Consider the following 6,728-nt stretch of genomic DNA (forward strand, 5'->3'; position numbering starts at 1 on the left):
AAATCATCAAACTACAAATAAATATGAAACAAACAACAAGATGTCATCATCATAATCTGCACACTAGGTTCAGTGTTTGTATTTGTACTTATGGACTACCAAATAATTAATGAAACATGTCTAGAACATGGAACATTTTATCCACTAATATATAGTTTGCTCTTGATACATAAAACACAAACCAACACATTCTCACCTGTAGAAGGTTATCCCATTTCTTCGGGAATTTAAATCTCGGATGACAACACTTATTCTTTCTTCTTCTTTTTTTAAATTAAATGCTTGAAGAAAAAAAAAAAACATTAACAACAATTATCGTCATTGTCATAACATAATACAACTACAATTATTAATATCTATGGCTGCAGCGATTATCTTGAGCAGATCGATATGAGATCGCCCCCCTCGGTCGGATGTACAATATAGAGTCAATAACAAATAAAACAATATGAATAGCTTAACAAGAATCAAAATGTGCTTAAAATAACTTGAGGAGGTTCCGATTCCGATTATATCAATATATATGGTCTTTCAATGTATATCGGCATTCAAAAATTGCATGTTTAAAAAAAAATTCCTCACCCTGTGTGTGTGTGTGTGTGTGTGTGTGTGTGTGTGTGTGTGTGTGTGTGTGTGTGTGTGTGTGTGTGTGTGTGTCTGTGTGTGTTCCAGAGAAGGAAGAAAGTCATATGTTTGAAAAAAAACAATAAGGGTAGATTAAATGATGACAGAATTTTAATTTTGAGATGAAATTGCCCTTTATCATTGGCCAGAGCTTGCATGTTTACCATGATGAGATATTGGCCTATACTACATGATTGACAAAACTGCAAAACTCTTGATTTTTCAAGTCATAGATACATCCCTCCACTAAATTCAGCCCGTTCTCATCCTTTGGCGTCATACATGTGATGCTTTGGACATTTCGTTGAAATCTTACGCACATGGCATCCTTTAGCATAAATATCAGATGCAGAACCCAAGGCGTCATACAGGTGACGCTCGTCTAAATCCGACGCACATGGCATCGTTTAGCGTCAATATGAGACGCAGATCCCAAGGTGTCATAACCGTACCCTACCCCAGACCTGAACCTACCCATACCAGTGCGTGTTATATTGACGCTAAAGGATGCCATGTGCGTAAGATTTCGACGAAATGTCATATGGCGTCACCTATTTGACAGCAAAGGATGAGAATGCGTTGTCTAAATTACACAATGAATCCAATTGCTAAGATGCTGATTTTAGAACTGGCTTGTTCTGGCACAGATTAAGCCCTGATGTCATGTCATGAAATCACTGAACAAAAGGATTAAAAACCCATATGCATTCATTGGATAATTGAAGACTGAAGCACTTGCCTAGACCATCTGTGTATAATCCGAACTTTTATCATTGACATTGTCATTAACTCAACTAGTGAGACTAGACTGGTGTAATCCATACTGTAATGAGACAGGTGACCTCCTGGTATCTGTGCGGTGCCGATAAAGAGCCCGTGTTCGGCGTTTCCTCAGACAGCAGGTGTTTTCCGTGGCAGGTATGAGACACTTCTCTTGGCTCTGCCGCAGAAAATTGTGATGCAGGAAGGCATCAGTCCAAGCATTCTCGTTCCACTATAATCACTTCCAACCCTGCCAAAGAAAATTTGGCACTTACAATAGTACCCCTATTTTCTAGCCTTTCTCTTTTTTTCCATCAAAATTCAATTATGAAAAGAAAATTATGTGTCATCATAATTGCTGACGTGGAATGAAATAAGCGAATGCAAATTAGCATGTTGAAGTGCAATTTTTGCGTTTTTTTTGCGTCATGGAATAATGGTGTAAATGTTGATAAGGACAAGGCGAGGAATACATCGTTTCTCGGCTTTTGGGAAGAGGGAGAGAATGGAGGTGCTGGTACCTGCACAAAGGCAAACAGGAAAGAGGGCATGCTGGGGAAACAGGTGCCAGGATGTAAGCGAGTACAAAATGGTGCTTTGAAAATGAGAGAAAATGACTACCAGGCTCTTTAACCTTTTGCAGCACAATAGCCGTAATTAAACACGACTGTTGTCAGAACCAGCTATGCCATTTTATAACCTCACGCAGCCTTTAGTGGTGTGTTTCCAGTGATAATCAAACGCAGTAACATAATCAAAAACAGTTTGCTAGAGCATCTCCTCACCCTCATTAATAACACTGGGAATTGGATTAAAAAACAATTCACCTATTTATTATCAGTGTTGGGTGTAACTCATAACGAATTACTGTAATTTAATGACTTTTCTCTTGAAAAAAAAAAATATATATACATACATACATACATACACATACATGCTGCAATTTTATATACATAGTGTACGCAAGATTTTTTATGTTTTTGAAAGAAGTCTCTTATACCCACCACAGCTGCATTTATTGGATCATAAATACAGTTAAAACAGTAATATTGTGAAATATTATTGCAATTTAAAATAACCTTTCTATTTTAATATATTTTAAAATGGTACATATTCCTGTGATTCAAATCTAAATGTTCTGCATAATTATTCAAGTCTTCAGTGTCACATGATCATTCAGAAAAAAAAAGTGCTGCTAGATACTGCTTCATAAAAATAAAAGTATTTAAGGAATAGTGTACAGGTAGGCAGCCAGAATAAACCCTAACAAAGTTTTCAGGACCGTAACGTGTTTTTCCTGGACAACAATCATTATTCAGGAACATTTGATTGCTGAATACTAGGATCGACCAATCAGAATCAAGTATTTAAGAGAACTGCTTGATAAATAAATGTACTGTCTCTCAAATAGTTTAAATACATCTTGTTAGCAACATTTTATAATTAGTAGCTTGACTGTAGTTTACCTATTTTAAATTATGAGTAGTTTGTAACTTAGAAAGCTACAGTTGTGTATATCTTTCCCAACACTGCTGTGTAGTAAGTTTAGTTTTTCCTTTCAAATTAGCTATCCATCATTACAAAGTTGCAGAATGCCTGGCACAGAGGAAGATACTGACCCAGTCTGTTGACTAACTGTATATTATACCCTCTTGATCTGTATATTAACTCTGTATTTGAGGGCAGTGATTTGTATCTTTGTGACTGCGTTTGCCAGCACCTCAGCTCAACTGTTCCTTTCTCAGCAGCAGTTCTGTCTTAGAGCTAATGGGTTCTTCTCCTCCAATCCCTCGTCTGAACTGTGACAGCTCACAGAGCCCTGTTTCACCCCTGATAGTCAGCCTGCCAAAAATGTCTGAATCTCGTTAGCAGACACCGACATGTGGCATCGCTGCAAACCTTGCGCGAGAAGTGGAGTCGGAGACGACTTAAATGTTTTCGGCGGGTGCCTTTGGTTCTAAGAGCCTCTGCCAGCCTAGATTTCAGACATTAGCATTTGTCCTTGTGTCTGGCAAGCAGTAGAACCTCAAAAAAACGATGAAAAAATTGGTATTGAGTATATATACACTCCCAGAAGCTCACTTGTCGGTCTCTGCCCTCCTCATTTGGAGTCTTAAGCTGCCCACCCACCCATTGTAATAGTTATAATATGGTGCCAGGGTCATTCTTTCATGGCATCGGACACATGCATCATGGCACTGGCATTTGTGCAAGCTGGCAAGGATGCATAATGTCTGCAAGGGGTTTGGCGCCTAGAGTGGTGGTGTATCTGTGTCATTACTTTCACGGCAGCGCCCAGCTGTTGTCTTGGACATGGCTTTCATTTCCGTGGGTGATCTCGGTAGTGAAGGGGCTCGGAGCGTTGCTGGCAAGATGAACTGATCTCCTGCAGAGCTCGATCAGCAACTCTTCCTTGTCTATTAGTGGGGGACATGGTGCAGAGGATTATGGGAATAGAAGCTAGTTGCCTTCAGTTCTGTGGAGGAGGCTTGAGAACAGAATGTTCCGGGATATTGAGTGAGATATCAGAGCATATAGGCTGTGAGACAGAGGGTTGATTGGTACCATTTTGAGGGATTAAACCGCATGGTGATTTTTGTGTAGGTATATGACCCTGTATTTGATAAATGTGTGATAGCATTAGATTCAAGGTAGTTTTTGGTTACGGAGGACGATTTTCAAACATATGTCAAGAAAAAGGATAAATGAATTTATCTTTAAATAAATTTTAAATTTTATAAAAATTTTATAACATTCTATACATTTTTACAATAAAAAAATTTTAAATTTTTTTAATACATTTTTTTAATTATAAAAGGATACATTTTTCTCTCTTGTAGTCACTGAACACTTTACCTTGAGGTAGGATGATATAAGTGTTGATTTCTAATGAAAGCTACCATGGATCGGATGCTATCACACATTTTCCAACACTAGAGATGTGTACCTTCATGAAAATCAAAAATAAATTTAATCCCTCAAAATGGTACCGGTAGCCCAAATTTGGGGTCCCGTCTCATGGCCTAATATGTATAGCCTCGTGAGACCATCCTGATCTCGCGAGCTTTCAAGGTTTCACTCGCAGATCAGTCTGGATACTTTCCGTTAAAGAAAATTTGGGAGCAGTTCACCAAACGAACGTCCAATCAGCGTTGGCTTTGAGGCGGGTTGAGGTGTGACGCAACGAGAAGCGCGACAGTTCAGTCTAAAGAACATGTCGGCTTCAGCGGATGAAACTAGCATCAGCGTGGCTATCGAGCAAGTTTTATCGGAATTACAGAGTATTTCTTCACTGAAAGAAGAGCAAAACACTGCTCTGGAGGCTTTTCTCAGAGGAAAAGATACGCTCTGTTAGTACGTCATATGCTTCGTTGATCTGATTGGTTGATTTGGCCCGTCTATCACCAACATAGGCCAATCAGCTAACCAGTATTTTCGCCCCTTACCAAAACTACTTCAACGGAAGGTATCCAGATGGATATGCGGAGCAAATCCATCTGGCGGAGTCAGGTTATAATATGTACATAACCGATTATTATCAATGTTGAAAACATTGTGCTGCTTAATATTTTTGTGGAGCCTATGATAAATTTTTGATACATCAGGATTCTTTGACAAATAGAAATTTCAAAAGAACAGCATTTATTTGATTTAGAAATATTTACTGTCACTTTTGATAAATTAAATAGACTATACTGAATAAAAGTATTCATTTCTTTCATAAAAAAAAAAAACCTAAACTTTTTTAATGATGGATGGATGGATGGAAATAATGCTATTCGTAAAAGTCTTTTTTATTAAACTGCCAGAATATGTTTCTTAAAAGAAATGATATCTTTGTGTATCTGGTTGAATATATATGTGTTACTCCATTCAGTTGTTCATCTGGGTCAACATATGTTAGCTACACAACTAAAGATGGATCATATGCTAAATGAAGGAAAACCATCAGGGGAATGTTCCTGCACTCACTGGTCCAGAATCTTCTCGCACCTGGTGTACTCAGGTGACAGCCAGCCAGCTGAGTCCTGGATAGCTTTTTCTTTGCTTTCTCGGTTTCACAGCGGAGGCCATTGCCTTGTGCACATCTCTGAAATGTGGTTGACACATGCTATACAGCTAAGCTGCATGATGGACTGACACTACCAGACACCTCAGCCCATTCTCATCCCTAGGCGTCATGAAACTGACGCCTTGGGAATCATTTTGACCATGCTTCAATATTCGACGCTTTAGGCACCCTTTAGCGTCAGTTACATGACGCGATCCTAGGGCGTCATCTTACTGACGCTTTACCTTTAACGTCAGTTAGATGACGCTATCTAATCCTAACCCTACCCCAGACCTAAACCTACCCGCGTCATCTAACTGACGCTTAGGTAAAGCGTCAGTAAGATGACGCCCTAGGATCGCGTCATGTAACTGACGCTAAAGGGTGCCTAAAGCGTCGAATATTGAAGCATGGTCAAAATTGTCATTTTAGTGACGCCTTGGGGTGAGAATGCGTTGGACACCTACAGGACTAAGCACTCTTCAAAAATATGAAGATAAAAAAAAAAAAAAGCTGAAATTGGTGTCTTATCTTTGAATAATTGGTTCTAAATTAGGTCAATATTACATTTAGCTATAACATCGTAATGAAATGTAATTTCCGATGTGTTTGTTCTTAAGTGCTATTCGGATAGGACTAGTTTTCATGTCTAACAGGTGTATTTTGTATTTTAACACCTTTTTTGCATATACAACCACTGTAAAAATTGCAGAGCAAGTAAAAATTTATTTTTTGGGACTCTGAGAAATTGAGAACCTCTGAATGAATCAGCTTTTTTTAACTAATCGGTTGAGTGTATGATACAAATAACTCAATCATAAATACATTCACCAATACGTCATGTGTCAGGTCACTCTTCCGCCGGAGCTCGACTTGCGTACGGCCATCACTGGAAGCCAGTTTGTGGCGAGAAGGATGAGGTCGATGTGCTTTTTTTAAATAGCTTATCCAGCTTATCCAGCAGCCATATCACCCTGTAGCCCAAGACTGTTTGCCCACTGAAGCTAAGCAGGGCTGAGCCTGGTTAGTACCTGGATGGGAGACCTTCTGAGAAAACCAGGTTGCTGCTGGAAGAGGTGTTAGTGAGGCCAGCAGGGGGCGCTCACCCTATGGTCTGTGTGGGTCCTAACGCCCCAGTATAGTGACGGGGACACTATACTGTCAAAGAGCACCGTCCTTCGGATGAGACGTTAAACCGAGGTCCTGACTCTCTGTGGTCACAAAAAATCCCGGGATGTCTTTCGAAAGAGTAGGGGTGTAACCCCGGTGTCCTGGCCAAATTTGCCCAGTG

The 6,728-nt window shown here is 39.4% G+C and overlaps 1 pseudogene; it reads left to right on the forward strand.

The window, feature by feature from the left end:
- The first annotated feature begins 6,393 nt into the window (after positions 1-6,393).
- On the forward strand, positions 6,394-6,510 carry LOC130101410 (5S ribosomal RNA; annotated as a pseudogene).
- Positions 6,511-6,728: the final 218 nt, after the last annotated feature.

This window comes from Rhinichthys klamathensis, unplaced genomic scaffold, assembly GCF_029890125.1.
Source record: "Rhinichthys klamathensis goyatoka isolate OS25496 unplaced genomic scaffold, OSU_Roscu_1.1 h1tg000254l_1, whole genome shotgun sequence".
Taxonomy (NCBI): Eukaryota; Metazoa; Chordata; class Actinopteri; order Cypriniformes; family Leuciscidae; genus Rhinichthys; species Rhinichthys klamathensis.